The sequence below is a fragment of the Mesoplodon mirus genome, assembly GCF_964341445.2.
Source record: "Mesoplodon mirus genome assembly, chromosome: 7".
NCBI lineage: Eukaryota > Metazoa > Chordata > Mammalia > Artiodactyla > Ziphiidae > Mesoplodon > Mesoplodon mirus.
The window spans coordinates 18,245,631-18,268,418 of record NC_138983.1 but is presented as its reverse complement, the minus strand read 5'-3'; positions in this window follow the sequence as shown (position 1 = coordinate 18,268,418).

Below are 22,788 nucleotides of genomic sequence, written 5' to 3'. Positions count from 1 at the left end.
TTCCCTGCTGGTAATTGTAGATTCATAATTATAATCAAATGAATTTATTATTCTATTATTCCAGAAAGTTGCTTCAGAACCCAGTCTCCCCCACCCACCTCCCACCAGATTCTGTTTAATTCCACTGTGATATCTTCTCGTGGAATTCTACATTTCTATATTATAGCACTTTGTCACATGTCAAATGGATTAAAAAAAAATGGTTAATGTCTTCTTTCCCTCTAGACTGTATGGTAGGGGATACAGTTCCTATTGTCTTTCAGTTCTGCATCTTCAGGACCCAGAAGAGGGTAAAGACAGTGGCACTCAATCAGTGGATGCTCCGTGACTGACCTGAGAGTGCCCCATTCCTCCCTATGTAGGGCTGACAATGGTTCTGCTTTCAGACTGAATTTTACCACAGTATTTCATTCTAAATCTGCAACTATCTACCTCAAATCCATCTTACTCCATCATCTGTTCAATTGATCTCCTAACTCTTGACTATATTTTTACTTGTTCAGAACAGGCCAGTCTTTAACTCTTCACCACATTGTTCGTTATTATCTGTAAGTCCTCACTCGTGCCATGTTGGTATTACATTACATAGGCTTAGTATTAGGCTTACATTATAATGGGAACAGTCTCAACATTTCCAACTCTTCCTGTTGATTCCAACTGTTCTTAAAGACTTATGGGCATTGCAGTGAGATAATGATGACATGCCCCTAAACTATTTTTTAAGAAAAAGAGGTATAACTTTTCAGAGACAAACTATAAAATCAACACAAGATGCATCATAGCAGTGATACACAATTAAATGGAAAGAAAAATTCCCAAACCAGACCAAGACTTGATACTAATCAAACTAAAGAGGTTGAGCACATCTGAAGTGTCACATTTGGAAATAAATTCTTAGCCATGTTTTATGAATACTGACTCAAACTCTGATTAAAAGGAAGGGTCCTAAATTAATTAACTAATATCCTGGTCCTCAGAGACAGTATATCACAGAAAATAGTTATAACATTAAATTGTCCACTCTTATAACTAATTTTTATTATGAATCGATACTCATCAAGCTAGCCTCGGATTATTGTTTTTTAATAAGGAGATGAAATCATCTTATTTATCAAAATATTGACCTATCATTTTCATTTTGATATACATACTTTAGTCTCTTGTGAATTTATTCAGCACGAATTAGTGTCCCTGAATAACCCAACTCAGCTCACTGACAAGTTCAAGTTTCTGTACCTGCAAAGCTGAGGAACTTTGGTATATTAGTGTATTACTCAGGGTTTCTAGAGAAACAGAGCCAATAAAAGATACATTAATAGATAAATGACTGATAGATATAGAGATAGATATCGCATATCTATTTACTTATAGCTATATTTGAAAGTGATTTCTTATAACATTTTGCCTTACATGATTACAGAGGCTGAAAAGTCCCATGATCTGCCATCTGCCAGCTGGAGAGCCAATGGTGTAGATTGCAGTCCAGGTCTGAATGCCTGAGAACCAGGAGCCCTGAGGACAGAAGATTGATGTTTCAGCTCAAGCAGTCAGATACAGAGCAAATTCAACCTTCCCCTGCTTTTTGTTCTATTCTGGCCCTCCGTGGGTGGGATAATACCCACCCACACTGGGGAGGGCCGTCTCCTTTCCTCAGCCCACCAATTCAAATGCTAATCTCTTCCAGAAACACCCCCACAGACACACCCAGAGATAATGTTTAACCAGCTCTATGGGCACCCCATGGCCCAGTCAAGTTGCCACATGAATTAACCATCACACTTAGACTTCTACTTCATAAGACTTCTACTTCTAAGGTAATGTATGCCTATTAGATTTCTTGAAGTTCAATCAGGCAACTTTCCCTGGAAATATTCTAACATCTCAATCTCTACATTTTCTTTCTCTCAGAGTTACATAAAATTCATCATCCCCATGGAGTTCTTTGTGACTGACCCTAGCCCATACCACAAGCACCTTATTTTGTGAGCATTTTGGGCTAGAGGACTGTTTGTATATACCAGCAAAAGAATGCATGATGGTAGTTTGTTGCCATGTAAAATAATGACGATTTTTAGGATTATGTAATACCAACATGGTATGTATTCTCATTAACTGTAAACTCTATCTTCTGACTATTACCATGCACTATAATCATCATGATCTATAATCTCTCCAGAAATTACCAAAATAGAATGAGCTCTCTCTTCCAGGTCAGAAATAATACTGAAATCCTAAAATCATCTCTTTTATATGATAAGCCCTTTGGGAGTTAAGGGAGACCCATACCATAGGCATAGGTCTTCAGGGACTGGTGGATTCCACACATTTGATAATGGCACTAAGCAGAGACACAGAGCAAACAGGCAAGCTAATTCCTAATGTCAGAAAGCAATTAGGTATGCTAATTACAAAATAATATATGTAAATGTTCAAATGTATATGATCCACCACACAGTGAAAATCACTTTCTTTTTACGGAATTCTCTTCTCCCCAGGGTATTTCCAACAGATGCAGGACCCCACACGTACAACTTACCAACTAGAATACCATCTCAAATTGGCCTTTAAAGTCCTAACCAGGGTCAGAAATGATTGACCATTTGAGTGCTATGGACTCCAGTGCAATAAACAAGCTGTTGGGTTTCATGTGTTATAAATTCTCTGATCGAAATTTGGACACTCTTAGTTGAATACTTCTGATCAAGCAGTAAATAGTAACACTTGAGGTGAAAAGGGATTTGCATTCTGATTTAATATTAAAGATTAAAGTTTAAAGGATCCTTTTTCCTTTCACTCCCTCTCTTCCTTTAACCAACTGTGAATCCTTAGCCAGCAGTTTTTCCTGTCCAATTTCCTTGAGCTTCTGTATCCTTATCTGTAAAACAGGAATGATTCCACTACTTGATATATCTTAAAACAAATTACTGAGAGGAATCATATTGAATACTGAACATGAGTGTTGTAAAACATATAACAAAGTATGTAAAGACACATAACTATGCAGTCCTGTAGAAATTTAAATTCCTGCCAGTTTATATCCCGAATATATACACAGAACTAGGAACCTGAAAATTGATGAAAAAAGACCCTGCTGAATTGAGATTTGAATTAAGTTTTGTTTTCATTTTTTCATTCCTTAGCTAGCTCTGAAAAGAGATGAAAATACTGTGTGATGAAATGAGAGAAAAAGCACAGGTGAGAAAAAGTGAACACTGTAATCTAAAGAAAATGGATTTAGACTGTGAGTTAGAACTGCTTCTGGTTCCAATTCCCCTGTGTGACTCTTTTGCCTCATTTTTCTCCACTTTCAAATACATATTTCTTACTTCTCTGATGTAGTTACTATATGAGAAACTTGGGTTATCTACTTAAACTCTAGAGAATTGGCAGGGGATGGAAGACCAAGGGAAATCTCATTTTTCAAGGAGAGATGAAGAGATGATACAGAAAATAGAAGACAAGTTAGGTACCAGTAGCACCATCCATTTACAAAGGTCTTTAGAGTTTATGTACAGCATCTTATACAATCTTCATGCCACCTGAGAGGTGGGTAGAATTACTTTTTCTTAAGGAAAAAGAAATTGAAACTCAAAATATTTACACAAGACCAAGGACACACAGAGTTAATAAATGGTAGCCTTGGATAGTATAATTCTTACTTCAGTGCTCTCAATGGATGGCTATCAGAATCATTAAGTTGTGCCATTTTTCAAGATAAAATAAATCCAGGGGTAAAAGACACATAAGTCATGAGCATAGAAGGATTAAGCACCAAAAGACCTAGTCATCTTTCCCCAAATTAAAAGAAATTGGGAAGTTGTCAATGCATGAGTGTATATGTGTGTGTGTCTGTGTGTGTGTGTAAATAACTAAGCAAGAGTAGAAACAAATTTCCATTTTAGAAGCAATCATATCATCACCTATATAGGATGATTTACAAATGTCTCTGCCCCCAAACAGGAGGGTGGACCCCAAAAGTTACCAGTTTAAGTTAGTAATTAAGAGCATGCATGGCCTTAAGCCAGACTTCTTAAGTTTGAATCTTTCTTACCTCTCCAACTTACAGCTATGTGACAAGCAAGTTATTTAATCTCTCTGTGCTTCAGTTTCTCCTCCCTAAAGGTGGAAAATTAATCATACCTACTTGTTGTAGGTATTAAAATAATACAGCACATGTAAAGTTCTTAAAAAGGTGCCTAGCACTCAGAAAACAAATATATAATGCAAAGGAGAAGTTTAAGGGCCCCTCAAACATACCCAGTACAGGTGAGCAAACTGGCTTCTGCAAGGATCATAGCTATAGGCAGTCAGGTAATAAGAGTTGTTTCTTGCTGGATTGATTAAAATGGAAAGAGATCAAACAGTTTATTGTTTCTGTTTGTTTTGTTTTGTCTTTAAACTGCTGTCAAGTTATTCTTTTGTTATCCACCACATAGTCCTTGAAATGTCCTTCTACCTATAATCCACTCTTGATCAACTTTATTTTTTCTTCTCTTCCTCTGGCTCTTTGAGTCTTCCCCTTTAGTTTGCATTAGTCAAAGGGGTTAGAAACAGAGTAGGTAAAACAGAAAGGAAAGTATCTTATAGAAATCTGCATAAGGCATCTATCTTTTAACCCAGATGTCAGGGTTTAATTGATAGTTACAGATTATAATTTATTTCTATTAACATTGTCATTAATGTTTGATAGTGATACAATTATTTTACAACTTAAAATGGTAATCACATGCATTGTTTTCAATCTTCTCAACAAACCTGCTATGGTAGACAAGACAGGTTTTAGCCATTTTTACAATCTGAAGGAAATGAATCTTTGGTGGCAGAATTTTAGGCTTAGTAACAAGGAGTGGGAGAGTCAATTCCGTGATGTAATATACAGGAAAGGTTTTACTTACTTATTTATTAGTAACAAGTTATATACTTCTTTTTTGCTTCCACTCTCTGAAAACTACCTGGGAAGAGAGTGGAGAAGAACAGTAACTGACTGGATATCAGTCTATTCTGATAAATATCAATCCCAAACTATTTCCTTCTCACTTAAAGTGGTCTCATTTTGGGCAGTTATTTAGTCAGCTCTAGGTATTACTATTATCTTTTGCACTCCAATTGTTCACTACCAGAACTTTTGGAAGACTTACCAGCAGAAGTGTGTGTGCATGTGTGTGAGTGTGTGTGTGTGTGTGTGCGTGTGTGTGTTGAGATGGCAAATGGAGGGAACAGTCCTGAATACTTTCCCCTCTTCCTGTGAAACACAATGATTGCTCTTGAGAATAACTACCTAGTTGGCAAGCTTGTTATCTGCTTCTCTATCTCCTCCTCCCTTTCTAATTTCTCATCTAAGCTCCTGGCAAAAAAATACTAGAATCTTGTGGGACACATATTAGGGTTATTTGAGGGTTCATGGAAGCTGCTCTTAGAGTAGATGCCCAGCATTGGTGACCCTGGAAAGAAATGGTTCCTCTGTCTCTCCATGTCACAGAGGATCTACTTAATTTTCTGCCTAAATTCCCTTGCTTGGGTATATGGCTGCTCATTTAGGGGACTCACAAAGGGCCCTAAGCTCTGCTGCTTTCAAAGTATCCTTTCTACCCAGAGAAAACTCCTGTGTCCTTGCCAAGTTGTGGGAAAGCAGGCTGCCCTGGGTCCCTTTTTTCTTATCTCTCTCTGTCTCTGTCTCTATTCCTCTCTCTCTTATGTGAGCGCACACATACACGTTGCCACTCACTGACAATACCAGGAAAGACTACCAACTTAGCTCTGAAACTTTTGGAAAAGGTCTGTGAGATGGGACACAAGTTAGATCTAACACTTTTATCCCCTTACTCACTATATACCACCCATACAGAGGGATAAATGCTTCAAAATTTTTGCTTTCCCTAAGAAAATAACTACTTTCTTTGACTTTTGGCTAACTGCTTTCACCTTTTTCTTTGCAATAGTTGCCAATCTAGTCCAGCTTCACTGGAACATGTAGACAGAGAGACACCACAAATTAGTCTTTCTCTGACAGGAAATTCCCTCCTTTTTAATTGCTTTCTGTTTAGTCAACAAACAGGACCAGCTAATCCTGCACAAAGAAGAAAAGTTCCCCATTATCCCTCTGCCTCTAATATACATCCTAACAATATGTCTGTTTATCTATCTATCTAGCTAGCTAGCTAGCTAACTATTTATCTATCTATCCATCCATCCATACATACATTTCTGTCTACCCATCTATTCATCTAAGCACCTATCTTCATTTCAAATGTATCACTTTTCCATGTGTTGTATTGAAATATAGAGCTTACAGACTCAGTCTTTGAAAGCTCTGGACATTACCTTCTTATAAAACTGCATCTAGGCCATATCATTTCTAAAGTTTTGAGTTTTTTGTTTTTAATTCAAAGCTAGTTGTTTGAACACAGTGGTAACTTCCAGATTTCATATCTTCCCAACACCCTCTCCACAAAACTCGTAGCATCAACAAAAATAATATGCCTTAACATTACTAGAAAATAAAAAAGCAGGGCCACCTTTAAATTAATTATAAGTAAGTTTAAAAATTTCAATTCCAAAATTCCAAAGGGCTCCCACACATTGCTTCAGGCTTGTAGATATGGAGAATGGGAAAGAAGAGACTTAAGGGGCTTAATGAAAAGGACACAGAACAAGCACAGACAAAATCACCTGATAAAGTGAAAGTCCAGTATTAAATGCCAATATGGTGAACACAAGTCAGAACTTGGTGGTTCGCAGTACTGGCTACAGCAAAGGAGCTTGGCAGGTAGTGGCAACCACACAGAAGAATTGCTTTTAGAGGATAATTGGATATGTAGAGGATGGATGGTACTCCTTAGCAATGAGACAGCAAAAGGAAATAAGGAACAAAGTGGGGGGAATTAAAGATCGCACAAACAAAAGAGAAATGAGGCACATCAACCCTTCTTCCCCCAATCCCACTAAATTTCTCCTTCCCTCCTCAAATAACCTTGAACTTGAGAAAACTATAATACTAAACTCAAAAATGAATTAAAAACTTCAGCAAACATTTGGAAATGTGAAGATGAAACTTCGAATCAGAAATATACTGACAGGGACTTCCCTGGTGGCCCAGTGGTTAAGAATCCACCTGCCAATGCAGGGGACACGGGTTCCATCCCCGGTCTGGGAAGATCCCACATGCCAGGGAGCAACTAAGCCCGTGTGCCACAACTACTGAAGCCCGTGCACCCTAGAAGCCCGCACACCACAACTACTGAGCTTGTGTGTTGCAACTACTGAAGCCCACACACCTAGAGCCCGTGCTCCACAATGAGAGAAGTCACCGCAATGAGAAGCCCGCGTACACAACGAAGAGTAGACCCGGCTCACCGCAACTAGAGAAAGCCCCCCACGCAGCAACAAAGACCTAATGCAGCCCCCCCCCCCAAAAAAAGAGTAATATACTGTCAGCAAATGCTGGCAAGGATGTGGACCAACAGGAAGTCTCATTCATTGCTGGTGGGAATGCAAAATAATACACTTCAGAAGACAGTTTGGCAGTTTCTTTCAAAACTAAACATAAGCTTACCATACAATTCAACCATTGTGTTCCTAGGTATTTACCCAAAGGATCTGAACACTTATGTCCACACAGAAACCTTAACAAGAATATTTATATCGGTTTTGTTTCTAACTGACAAAATTTGGAAGTACTCAAGATGCACTTCAATAGGTGAATGGATAACAAACTCTTGTACCTCCATAAAATGGAACATTCTTCAGCAATAAAAACAAATGTGCTGGGTATGGGGATATATGTATACGCATAGGTGATTCACTTTGTTATACAGCAGCAACTAACACAACAATGTAAAGCAATTATACTCCAATGAAGATGTTAAAAAAAAAAGTGCTATCAATTCACAAAAATACATAGAGGAGAGCCTTAAATGCATACTGCTAAATGAAAGAAACCAATATGAAACGGCTAAATGATGTATGATTCCAACTTTGTGAAATTCTGGAAGAGGCAAAACTATGGAGACAGTAAAAATATCAGTGGTTGCTTAGAGTTCAGGGGGAGGGGAGGGGGAGTAATAGATAACAGGGCATTTTGGGGGCAGTGAAACTATTCTGCATGATATTATAATGGTGGATACATTAGACATTTATCAAAACTCATAGAACTGTATTACATGAAGAGTGAATGTAAATATAAACTATGGACTTTAGTTAATAACAATGTATCAACATTGGTTCATATTGTAACAAATGTACCACACTAATGTAACATGTTAAATAGGGGGAACTGATGGGGAGGAAAGGGCATTTCTGCACCCTTGATATTTTCAGCCCAATTTTTCTATAAACTCTAAAAATTAAAGTCTATTAAAAAAAAAAAAACAAGCAGGGCTTCCCTGGTGGCGCAGTGGTTGAGAGTCCGCCTGCTGATGCAGGGGACACGGGTTCGTGCCTGGGTCCGGGAGGATCCCACATGCCGCGGAGCGGCTGGGCCCGTGAGTCATGGCTGCTGAGCCTGCCGGTCCAGAGCCTGTGCTCCGCAATGGGAGAGGCCACAGCAGTGAGAGGCCCGTGTAAGGCAAAAAAAAAAAAAAAAAAACCAAGCAATTATCTGAACAGATGATTCATCAAAGAAGATATACAGATAGCAAGTAAGCATATCAACAGATGATCAACATCATTTGTCATTGGAGAGTTGCAAATTAAAACAATAATCAGATATTATATACCTATTAAAATGGCTAAAATCCAGAAAACTGACAATGCCAATTCTGGAGAAGATGCAGAGCAGCAGAGGAACTCTCACTCATTGCTGGTGGGAATGTAAAATGGCACAGCCAGTTAGGAAGACAATTTGGCTATTGATTACAAAGCTAAATATAGTCTTATCCAGCAATCTCACTCCTAGGTATTTACCCAACTTATTTTAAAACTTATGCCCACACAAAAACCTGTATGTAAATGTTTACTGTAACTTTATTCATAATTGCCCAAACTGGAAGCCACCAAAATATCCTTCAATAGGTGAATGAGTTAACAAGTTGGTACATCCATACAATGTAATATTCACTGATGAAAAGAAATGCATTATCAAGCTACAAAAGACATTGAATAACCTTAAATGCACATTACTAACTGAAAAGAAACCAGTCTGAAAAGGCTACATATTTTATAAATCCAATTATATGATATTCTAAAAAAGACAAAACTATGAAAACAGTCAAAAGATCCCTTGTTGCCTTTGGGTTACAACCTCAGGAACTTTCTGGGTAAAATCTGAAACTGACTTCCCTAGAAAAAGGCTAAGAACAGGCAGACTACTCCAGATTGACAGGATGCAGGTTTAATAAGCAAAGGAACTTACATACCAGGCTTGTCTTGAGTGTCTGCAAGACAGACTTCTGCATGCAAGTTATACAGAGGTCTTAACTGGATTCAATCACATATTCAGTCCAGACAGTCTCAACACATTTTTCTCTCAAGGGTGAGTTACCCATATGCATGCATCTATGTCAAAGCTGTAACAATGTGAACATAAATAATGATAATATTGAATTATATCACATAAATTAAAAATAACCATCCCTGAGTCCATCCTGATTTAATAAATAATTAAATAAATAAATGGGGGAGAAAGGCAGCATTTTTTGCAGTTGACTTTCAATTAGTAAATGTAGAAGAACAGAAGGAAGTAGAAAATAATCATCGCATAAACACCACAGTATAACTGCCGTGAACAAGATCCATGATGGATGTTAAAATTAGTAAGCAAAAGTTTGAGGAGAAACAGGATTAGTATAGTCTCAAAGTATCTCCCTCACAATATTTATTACTATAAAGGGAAAGATACTAACTTTGCAATGGAGAAACGTGCCAAAACCACCTTCAGCAAGTGACTAAGGTCGAGATCACCAGTAATAACACATATCAACATAATGAATCCCGTGATAGGATGCACTGAGGATATAGCATTATTTCTGCAGCATTTTTGCCCAAAATACATACCTGCAGTCTGTACAGTCATGAGAAAACATCAGACAAACCAAAATTGAAGGACATTTGACAAAATAACTGATCACTATTACTCAAAAATGTTAAGGTCATAAAAAACAAGGAAAGACTGAAGACTATTACCGAGTGTAGGAGATTACAAAGAAAGAAAAATTAAATGCACTTTGGGATCCTGGATAAGACTCTGGAATAGCAAAAGGACATTAGTGGAAAAACTGGTGAAATACAAATAAAATTTGTAGTTTAGTTAATAGTATTGTACAAGGTTAATTTCTTGTTCTTGAGAATTGTACTAAAGTTATATAATGTATTTATATTAAGGGAAGAGGGATGAGAGACAGATGGAAACTGTTTCATTTTCCTTTTTTTGTGTTTCTGTAAGGCTAAAATTAGTTTAAATTTTTAAATTTTATAAATAAAGAAGCTAATACCTTGGTCAAATATATTAAATATGACAGTGTATATAAAGCATTAATGGCAGTGCCTAGAATTATTACACACAAAAAAGTGAACATCACTATCATCATATCATTATTATCAGTATTATTAATATAATAAGATGGTGTGAGGTACTACAAAGAATTCTTCTGTTTACCTAGGTTGACAACAAATGCCCATCGCTGAGGACAAAAGCGATGTTTACAACATTGTGAGCTCAGACTTTTTAGTTCTTGGGGCAGCCACTTCGCCTCACATCTTGCAGAGAAACAGCGTTTCAGCAGACCTAGCTATCACCTCCACTTACCCCAAGATAATTTTTAAAAGACTGGGTGGAGGAAAAGTTTATCATTTTTGAACCATGCAGTATTCATGGACAAATTCTACCTCTTCTCTTCACATTCCATTTGGGGAAGGATGGGATCATGTGACTAGTTCTGCTTCTCAAAATCAAGGGAATCACTTGTCAAATTTGGCAGTGCCTGAAAAGAGGGGTGTTATGGGTGGAATCGTGTCCCTCCTCGAAAGATGTGCTGAAGTCCTAACACTGAGTACCTCAGAATGTGATCTTATTTGGGTTAACATCTGTAGATGTAATTAGTTAAGTCAGATGAGGTCATACTGGAGCAGGTAGGCCCTAAATTTCATAAGTCTTCATAAGAAGATACTGTGGAGACACACAGGGAGAAAGCCATGTGACAACGAGGGAGAGATCGGAGGGATGCCAGCCAAGAAATGCCAGGGAACAATGGCCACCATCAGAAGCTAGGACAGGACAAGGAAGGATTCTATTCAGTCTTAGAGGGAGCATGACCCTATCAACACCTTGATTTTGGACTTCTAGTTTGGTGAGAGAATAAATTTCTGTTGCTTTAAGCCATGCAGTTTGTGGTACTTTGTTATAGTAGATCTAGGAAACTAATACAAGGGGAGAGGAGTAGATGTCCAGAAGGCTACCAGTTGGACTAACCTGCCCAATGCTCCCAGAGCAAGGGGAAGAGGCTTGCAGAGGAACAGTATGGCAGAACGGACAGGCATAGAAGATGGTTTCTAGTAGTGTCCACAGATACTAGAGGTGAGGTCACAGTGCGTAGGTGAGATTAGAACCCCAGAGTGTGGACCAAGGAGACATGCACAGCAAAGAAAGATGGCATGACACCATCAGCATTACTAAGGGGCTGAGCTCACCAGGGGGCACCAGGGTCTAGTGGGACTGCTTAGATTTTAACCCCCATCAGTACAAAGTCTCTTAAAACCACCAGCTATCCACATCAAGCTCATAATCAACAATGTAGGAAAGTAATCTAAGCTACCCAGGAAAAAAAAGCCAAATTGCACATTTTCACCACTTTTTCCTCTCACCCCTATACCCAAAAGATTACCATAGTGAAGGAAGGATGTGTAAAGGAGAGCAGACTCCCATACCTCAACCACAGAGTAGGAGAGGAAAGGGAGAGCTTTCTTTTAGATATGAAATTGAAGTTTTAAAATTGAAAGTTCTGAACCTTAAGAACTAAAATAGAACTGTTTTAATAACCTAAAGAGACTAAAATGTTATGAAATTAGATACCATGAAAGGCACCTGCTCCCCTGTGGGAGAGACAGGGGAGCATTTATTGGAAACAAAAAAACTGCTTTATGTTTACACCACAATAAGCCAAGACTCCCTAACTAAACTGTAAATATAATAACAATAACACAACAATAATGTAATAATATTCATCATTGTATCTTTTCATCTTATCAGCAAAATGTTCCTTATCTGTAAGTAAGAGAAGGCTTCCTTTCCTGTTTATCTGAGGACAAAGCTCCTTTTGATCATAACATAAAACAAAGAATTATTGATAAGCAAAGGATTCAAAGGACTCAGGGAATTTGGCAAGGCTTATGGGTTCCTAAATTAAGAACATTTTAGTAAGTGAATGGTGGAGGTGGCGAGGTCTCCAGGGAGTCTTGTGCCTTGAAATATAATGAGTTTCTTTGGGGAGTAATTCATTAGGAAATGAGAAAGCAAATGCTCTGTCAAGAGGAAGGTTTTGAAACTATTACTTTGTTTTAATCAGCAGGCCTGATTTTCTATTAAGAAACAAGACAAAATGTTTTCCCTGGCCAGACAACTCTTTCAACAGGAGATTCTGTTGGTTTTTAATAAGGCACAGTATTTAGAAACCTGGAGATTGGTCCACCTTAAGAGGTCTGTGGAATTTCAGAGTCAGGAAAATATGAAATGTTTTTAATTATTATAGAAGAGAAAGTTGCTGACCTTAGGTAATCAGCATCGTCTTACATCTTAGAGCTAGGTGTGTGACCCTGGTAAAACATCTTCACCTCTCTGAGCTTCAATTTGTCCTCTACAAATGAAATTAAAAGCACGTCTCACATAGAAGTATTTTTGAGTTTAAAATGACACATGTAAAGCACTTAGCGAAAAAAGAGCTAATAAATAGCAGAGCCAGGATTTGAACCCCAGCTGTTCTGACTACAAAAGCCAAGTTCTTAATCTTTACCCTCTGTTGCCTCTATTTTTACAGAGAATTGTCATGAAGATCACATACAAATGCAAGAATATAAATATAAATTTTAGAGTCTGCCAAGATAGATCCATGACTTTACACTCAGAACTAAAGGCTTTTGGTAGTGATTTGAAGAAAAAAAAAAAAGAGCTCCATTAGAGTACAAAAGATATTTCTTTTGTTCACCGCTGTATCCCTAGATCCATAATGCATAATGTTGGCTTATTATATGTATTTGTTGAAAGGATGACATATAACCAACACCTATCAAAGGAAAGAGAACACTTGACAAGTACCTATTTCAAGACTAAGCCCTGTAAAGGTGGTGACATCATTATTCTTAAAGGTTTAGCACACATAAAAAGTACCTACTCTTTAAGGAAACTTCTTTATAGATGTTGATTATTTTGAACTTAGTATGTGAAAGATAGAAAAAAGCATCATTTTAGATGTTAGGGCTTGACATGCATATATACTTTTAGAAAAAAAAGTTATTCAGTTAATCCTTATCTAATCAAATATATTAATTGAAAATAGATTATAATTATGCTTCACACAGATGCTGTTCTTTTCTAGACTTTAGTCAGGCTCCTCTAAGCCCTCTAAGACTAGACCTTTGATGTCCATTGTGGCAATAATCTTATTAAGTCAGGTTAGTGAGAATCCACCCCATCCCATCCCTACCTCAATATCAGATCAAATTCCTCATCCTTCACTATCCCCCCAGCTGATATCTGGTCAGCCTGAACTGTCTTCAGCAAGAATCCTGTTAAATCTGTTTAGCAAGAATCCCCTCTTACCCCTGATATTTAGTAACTTTCCATCCACTGGACCCTCTGGCACCATTCTTGCTGCATATCTCACTCCAGTTCTGTTAACACTTCAGTTGCTCAGATGTGCCATCCTCCTTCCTATCTCGGGACTTTATGTGTGCAGTTCCCTTCAATTAATCAATTCCCATGTAGCATCTTTCAGATTTCAGTACAGAGGTCACTTCCTTAGAGAATCATCTTCTAACACATCTTGCTATAAGTTCTCAATGTACACTGGACATAAAAGCATTCATCACAGTAATGACATATTTTCATTTCCTTTTTTGTTTGTTTTTTTCTCACTACAACACCAAGCTCCATAATGTAAATGATATACACGTAAGCCACATTTTGCAAATTCCTTTACTCAACTGAAAATGCAAAAATAAAAAAATTATCTAATATTCAGCCCAAAGGTCTTGTTTATTCTGCCCACCTCTCTCCTTTTCCTACCTCTTCTTCCTTCTCCATATATTGTCTACCAATTTTTTGTAGTCTCTACAACATATCAGGGAACAAGTGACACTACACACACTGTCTCTAACTCTTAGAACAATAAACCACTCAAGGGAATTATTACTTTCCAGTGTGATGGATAAGAAAACTAAAACCTAGAAGTATGATCACTTAAACCCAGCAGCACAGAGAGCAGGTGCTGTAGTAGAATTTGGAACATAGCTCTGTACAGCTTCAGGCCCATCATATTCTTTCTCCAAGCTCCAAACATTGTATTGTCTCATCCATCATCAAGACACCCTCACAGCATTACTATTGTATCACCTCTCCTGTGGGTACATGGATTGGAGTTCACAAGATTGAGAGGCCCTGCATAGCAGGAAATATATCTGACATTTCTTTCATACTTTCCTAAGCCAGAAAGGCATTGTGCCAGAAGTAGGTGCTTGATGCCTGTGTTACTAAAGAAGCACAAACTGTGATAGAGGGAAGAAAACCTGGTAATCTGGTCCAACCTCTTATTTCATAGCCCAGGAACACCAGTTAAAAAAGTGGCAGAGAACTTAGGACTTAAAACCCTAAAGTTTAAATTTTCCATTGTACCATGTTGTGTGCCCTTTCCCTGATTAGTGAATGAATGATAAGATACATGAACTGATTTTTAAAATGAATAATGTTAGTCATTATCAGACCATCTTACCTTTTGGAGATGCCTAGTGATGAGTAGATGCTCTATCCTGATTAATATCAAAGAGGGTTTTAACCATGAGGGAAAAAGAAAGAATGAGAGCCACACGATCTCATTACTTTTCCCCAAACATCATGGCATTTTATTGCCCATTTTCCAGTCAAAGAGTCTCTGAAACATGGCCCAACATGCAGTTGTGCTTTCAGAGAACTGGGAGAGACAAGTTCTGTCTCTCTTGATGCAGACAGACAGAATTTCACCCTCCCTGGAATCATCCAAGCTTGATTCTTGGCTGAAACACTTCAAACAAGAAAACATACTCTATTGTTTTTACTTCAAAGATGAGTTTTAGTTTTAAATCCAAAGCCACAGTTTCATGGAAATTTATGAGACCAAAAAATGCTTACAACTAAATAGTGGGTTTCTAGGTAGTAGCTGCTGTGAATGACACTCAGAATATACTCTTTGTATGGTGCATTGGGCCCAAAGACAGAACTAAGATCTTGGCCTTAATCCTAGAGGCCCCTCTCAGGGGCCAATACATGGCACAGGGACACAGGGTACAGGTATCACTGGTACTCAAGGCCTTGCATCTATCATCTGCATTCCTGCGTCATAGCCTTCATATCTAGAGGGGTCACCAGTCTGCAAGCCACAAGATTCTAATGACAACTCCTTAATGAGGCTGGGGACTATTTCATTGAGTTACTGGAAGCATAAGAGTCAAGGGAAGGTAATATAGATTATCTCATTAAAGTAAATAATTTAAGTTCCCGGTAGTACATGATAAAGATACTGGACTTTTTGATACCCTCTCAGAGAAAAGAATCACTTGATATTTTATGTGTCCTGCAGTGATTTTATCTAACCTGAAAGTGAAATATACATGCATATTTATATATCTACAGGTATCTGTGTGTATATATATATAATTAGTTAGATTGAGATATATGTCTATATCCTTTGTGAATACTAGAAATAGAATACATTTAAGCGATGCCACTGATTTGCATAATAAAAAAAGAAAATGAACATTCTAAATGAATACATGGGGAATGTTTAGTTTTACAAATAACAATGCAAATTAAAACAATAAGTTTACATTTCATTGCTATTGCACAGATGAACTTTTAAAATAAATCACAATTACCAATGATAGTGAAGATGGTAAAGTTTATAAGCTCAAACAATTCAGGATGTAATTGCAATGTGAGTCTACCACTTTCAAAAGCAATATATCAGCGCATATCTATAGAAATAAAGATATCTCAGTAATTCCATTCTCAGAAATTATTCTGGAGAAAGCATTCATTTAAGCTTTTTTTTCTTTCAGTTAGGATGTTCACTGCAATATTATCTATAATACCCCCAAATTAGAAATAATTAAAATGTCCAGCATTATGGTATGCCCACTCATTGGAACATTATACAAATATTTTAAAACCTTTTTGAAATTCGCAACATTATGTAAAGTATGTGTGACATAAAATTAAGAGAGCAAAGTATAAAATTCTATGTTCATACTGACTACAACCATGCAAAGATATATTTGCCTAAATTTTTATATAAATATAATATCTTTTAATTAAACTGTTGGCATCAGGAATGCTTTTTAATTTTCTTTTTAATTTTTAGTATTGTCATTTTCTCAATTAAAATGGGAAAAATAGACAGAGCCAGATTCTACTGGCAAGAAATAAAATGATTTTCTCATTGTAACAAGAGGCTGTGTATGCAGATGTTAAGGCGTGGAGGTTTAGGAGTCAGTAGAACAGCTGAGCTTGTGGCTGTCCCTTCCCTCGGAAGCTGTGAGACCTTGGAAGAGTAATTTACACTATCTAAGTGTCAGTTTACTCTTATGTAAGATGGAGATAATCATTTTTTATAGCCGTGGAGATTCAGTGAAATAAATTCTTTATCTCTTAGCAAAGTTTATGGCCTATCATAAATGTTCAAGAAATAATAGTTTTGGTTTGTTTTGTTTTTCATATTTTGGCAGCAACCAATTTTAGGTCACAAAAATACCATGCAAAAAGTCTTCTTAACGCCAGAATATCTAAATAAAAAGTAAAAAACAAAGAAAAGCCTGTCAGAAATATATGTGACAAAATATTTCCTTTTGGACCTCACCAAGACAACATACTTTTGTAAATGCAATTTTTTTTCCATTTTCTTTCAGGTACTTTGAATTTGGAGTATGCAAGTTTTTGCAAAAGAAATGCTTTCATAAAATTAAACTTAAGTCCATATCTACATGTGAAGAGGGACACTGAAAATTATATTAAGTACACTGATTTTTCTATGGAAATAAAATATTTATATAGCTGCATATGAATTATAAACAACTCTTCTTCTCTTCCCCACCTCATATCTTATATACCTATGTCTGCATCTGTACTTAGTCTCCTAAAAGAGTTAATCTTCCCCTCCCCAATCCCACCCAGTTCCACCAAATGAATGAGCAGTTTACTATTTTTTTTTTATTCCCAGTGGGGTCTGGCCTAATTCACGTGGGAACAATGCACGTAGGTTCCAAAGATCCCACTGATCTATGTATTACAGAGAGCTTCTAATACAAAAGTCCATAGAGAGCCCTTTTAGATTTTCAAATATCCAGTTTTAACTTGAAAGCTGTGCACATTTGCTCTGGAAGGACATAACAATGACTCCCCAACATTGTTCCCCTTTTCAATATAGCCACACTTGAAAGGAATTCAGTTTCTTTAGCAACAAAAATATCCCAAGGACCCAAGGTCCTCAGTGTTCACATCTCAGAAAGACTCCATGTGAGAAGAGCTGCTGTAGTTTCTTTTGAACATCCATCATTGCCTCTCAGCCCATCTGGATCAGTGTTGGGTGGAGGACAAGCTTTCTAACTTGAGACGTGGGGTGAGACAGGAGAAAAATCAATGAGATTTATCACCTTCCCTTCGTGATGTACCCTGGCAGCAAAGTGACCCAGGCAGTTAAGAAGCATATTGCATGCATAACAATTTAATGAGATCTTGGAGACTTTGGTCTCCAGTGAGTATTTCACTGGGAAATTTCTTCATTAGTTGGTTTTTATAGCTAAATCTTGCCTCAGATCCCAATGGGAGCTTGCAACATCTTTGAGAAGCGAATGTGAACTCACAATCAGAATTTCCTCTAGTCAGGTACTAAGACTGGTGAACAGAAAACTTTTTTTCCATGAAGGAAATTTCATCTTTTCTTTGGGGAGAATAGGTCAAAATATCTACTCTCTGAATTCATTTTTTTAAAAGTATGCACAATCCTGTATGAACTAACTACTACCACCATTTCAAAAGATGCCCTAATGAGATTCATTGAGTGGTTATCCTATCCACCTTTCACTCATTCATGTACTCATTCATTCAGCATATATTTACTGAGTGTCTACTATGAGCCAGGTACTATTCTAGTGAATCAAAAACATTAAAAAAACAACAACAGGTAGAAATAATTCCTGCCTTTGTGAAGCATCCAGTCCAGAAGAAGACAGAAAATAATAAACATAAACCATATAAATATATAGTGCATTAGAAGTGCAGGTATTTGGCAGAAGTTTCAAGCAGAGGGGGCAACCAGTGCCAAGGCCTTAAGACAAAAGCATGCCTGATCTGCTTTTAGATTTTCAAATATCCAGTTTTAACTTGAAAGCTGTGCACATTTGCTCTGGGAGGACATAACAATGGCCCCCCAACATTGTTCCTCTTTTCAATATAGCCACTTGAAAGGAATTCAGTTTCTTTAGCAACAAAAGTATCCCAAGGACCCAAGGTCCTCAGTGTTCACATCTCAGAAAGACTCCATGTGAGAAGAGCCACATGGAGAACAGCAAAACAGCTAGCAATGTCTGAAGCAGAGTGAAGGAGGAGGAAAGTAGCAGGACGTGAGGTCAGACAGGTCAGGAGTGCCATGAGGTTACTGTTAGGATTTTGGTTTTCACTCTGAGAAAATAAGGAACCAAAGAAGAGTTTGGGGTAGAGGAGAAGTGCCATCTGAATTATCTGTTAAAGAATCGCTCTGGATGCAGGGATGAAATAGTATCAAGTGTTGTATCTTCTAGGAAGCCTTACCTGATACTGCCATCTCAAAGGAGCTGCCTCACCTGAGTACTTCTTACACATTCATGTATTAATTCAACCACATTTACTGAACATCAGCACTTTTACAAGAATTGGAAATACAGAAATGAGTAGTATTTTGTCACATTTGGATTCTCCAGCATCTATAATTCCTTCTTATTTGGGAAAACCCCCATTATATGGGTGTTCTGAGGTGACATAGGGTCTTACCTTTCCTCCTGCAAAGAAAGTTTAGTTAAACATGCCATGCTTAGGTAATGGGAGAGAGGGTGACATTCTATGATTTATACGTGAAAAAAGGAAATGATAATAGTTTCTAATTGGAACTCTCACCAAACTCAACCATCTGCTTAGAGAAGACAAATTATTCTACCTTACTTCAACTTAAGTGCTTACTGTTGTTTGTTTTATTTTTATTTTCACCAAATTCAGGCATTATTATCTCTTTTACTATCTAATCACTTTGGATAAATACTCATATTTTCAGTATTTCTTTCTCTTTTTCCTCCCCTCCCTTCATCACTCATTAAAATATGTCAAGGGTGAACTGAGAGAAAGAGACTTCTGTTCCCAGTTTTTGCATTGTCTTGATTTGGGGAAATTACCTCTGGTTCTAAATGGCCTTCATTTAGGGTGACTCGTGGAGTTTGTTTGCCTGGGTGGAGGTCTCTGTCCGGTTGTCATCCTTGGGTATAATTGGTCAGCAGTGGTATTTACTGAAGTGTGGCAAGTTCTGTTCGGTCTCATGGACATAATGCTAACACATGATGATGATGGTGATGGTCTCTGCCATTGCCTCAGGCCTCAGGTTGATACATAACCTGTATGCCTGTCCTTATCGTCCAGTGTTCTGAGCACTTCTCTGTCCCCAAAGACAACAAGGAAATCTTGACTTCTCTCTCCAAACCTGGCTAAAATGTGTAGGACAATATGAGGCTAATCTCAAGTCCATACTCTTAAAGATCTCCCCTAGACATCATACTCTATTTTCTCACGGTGCCAACTGCAATGTTTCAGTCTTCCAATCTTCTGCCTAAGCTCAGGGCATGGAGGGCTTACCCAATGTTTTCAGAATTCCCAATGTTATTCTCTCATTCTTTTTCTCTTTTTTCTCTTCTCTCTCCTTCTTCTTCTCTCCCTGCTCTTCTCCCCTCTCTCCTTCATTCTCTCTCTGCCCTCACCCTCTCTGTCCCTCCTATGTCCTCCTTCTTATAACATAAAGCTCTTAACATACCATAATGTTGCTTTCATAACATAATGCTCTTCTCTTTTAGGTTTGAATATTAACGTTTAAACCCAGTTATGAGAGTTCCTGGGAAATCCCTTTCTCTCTCACCAAATCAGTTTTTGTTTCTGTTTTATCCACACCAAAAGCATTTCCTAAGTCTCCTTGTAGACTTAGAAACTCGATTTGTAAGATCAGGGCTGGGTTCTAGGCTGCATTCCCCCCTCCAAAAATAATCAATCCCTTCACTACAGTGGCTAGAGAAGCAGCTGAAGGACAACCAGGAAAACTAAGATTTTCAAAAATGTTATCATCCAAATACTAATAAAAATAATAAGAGCTCATACTTATTGAGAGCCTCCTCTATACCCAGGTCTGTCTATTCCCCAAACACTGCCTCATAACACTTTTCTTCTATGGAAAAGGAAATAGAACAAGGAAGAACTTCCCTTCTCATAACAAGCTAAGTGATTATGCCACTCAAAAAAACTTAGGCATATTTTTTAAAATTTAAAGCCTCAAATCCTTCTTATCAATATTTATTTTAAATAATAATAAGAGAATCCATTTGTTGAATGCTTCTATCAGTATATTTTCACTAAGTTTGTTGTAATTTGTACACCAAAAAATATAATGTTTTGAATATAAAAATATTTAAATAATGATTTAAAAAAATAGGTTGAGAGGTGTTAAGTTTGCCCGAGGTCACATGGCTAAAGAGTGTTGAGGGCAGCATGATGCCAAAGCCTGTACCTGTATCCTTTTGAAGAGTCATAGTGAAGAAGCATATTGAAAATTAAAGGCTCTGAGAGATCAGGTCAGAGGTAAAGATGCCTGTTCAACTGTATTTAATAGTGTTCCCTACAAGTGTCTTTGATTCTAGAATGGAAATATCAAGACAGTTTAGAGACTGTAGGTGGGGAGTGGGGGGCAAGTTTCTCCAGTGGTTTGTGGTTACATGGGAGATGGAGGACAAAGAAAACAAAGTGATGGTGAACCCATGCTGGACCAACATCAGCAGGGCAACAGAAGATCCATTCACTCAGTTTTCTGGGTTTTTTTAAAAACATCTTTATTGGAGTATAACTGCTTTAAAATGGTGTGTTAGTTTCTGCTTTATAACAAAGTGAATCAGCTATGTGTATACATATATCCCCAAATGCCCCCCCTCTTGCGTCTCCCTCCCACCCTCCCTATCCCACCCCTCCTGTCGGTCACAAAGCATCAAGCTGATCTCCCTGTGCTATGCGGCTGCTTCCCACTAGCTATCTATTTTACATTTGGTAGTGTATATATGTCCATGTCACTCTCTCACTTCGTCCCAGCTTAACTTCCCCCTCCCCGTGTCCTCAAGTCCATTCTCTACATCTGTGTCTTTATTCCTGTCCTGCCCCTGGGTTCTTATTACAATAGCCAGGACATGGAAGCAACCTAAGTGTCCATCGACAGATGAATGGATAAAGATGTGGCACATATATACAATGGAATATTACTCAGCCATAAAAAGAAACTAAATTGAGTTATTTGTAGTGAGGTGGATGGACCTAGAGTCTGTCATACAGAGTGAAGTAAGTCAGAAAGAGAAAAACAAATACCGTATGCTAACACATATATATGGAATCCATTCACTCAGTTTGCAGAGCAAATACAGCATGTCAGTTGTCTGTTAAGCCCTAGAAATGTAAAAATAGGCAGGATGCCCTCTCTGTCCTCAGGAAGCTCTGAGTCAAGCGTTCTCTACTTCTGTTAGAACAGTCGACTCTCAATCCTAAACGGGGGTTTTATTAAAAGACAGATCACTGAGTCCCAGCACCAGAGTTCCACTTCAGTAGATCAGTATGGTGGCGCCAAAGAATCTGCATCTTCTACAAGCCCCCAGGGGATGCTGATGCTACAGGTTCCAAGTGCACACTTAGAGAGTGACTGTGTTACAGTATTAAAGTACTAGCTTCTTCAGTCTCCTGGGAGAATATTTTCTGTCAATTTCCACTGTTTCCAAAAAAAGAAGCCTAAAATCTTAATCTTATTGGTACCTCTATGTTCATGGTAATATAACAAAGGCCACAGTTATTTGTTTATCTAAGCCATAGATGTGCTCGGAACATTATATTTATCACCATCTTTTTACCTTCAGAATTAATCAAAGATAGATTTGTTAATCAATAATCAGTGCCTGATTTGAGAGGCTCAGAGAGGTCAGGAGTTGACAAAATGCAAATAGCTTGAAACGTGTAGAGCTGGGATTCAAACCTCTTATCCCCCCAATTCTGTATTTTTCATTTTATTGCTGAGACCGGTTCATTTGATGGTGGTGTTTGGAGGTGGAGGCCTGTGACATGAGTGGCTTGTTAAGCATCAGGAAGCCTCAATAAATAATTGATCGAATTTCTTTTTTCCTCTTCCTGCTCATGAGGAAAGCACCTCATGTGTAAAAAAGACTGCAGCTCAGACAGTGCTAACAGTAAAAAAAAAAAAAGAAAAGAAAAGAAAAGAAGAAGGAAAGGTGGCCTGCTGCCCTGCTGCCTAGTGCCTGGGAACTTTGCCTTCCAACACCTGCTTTGCTTCTGGAATT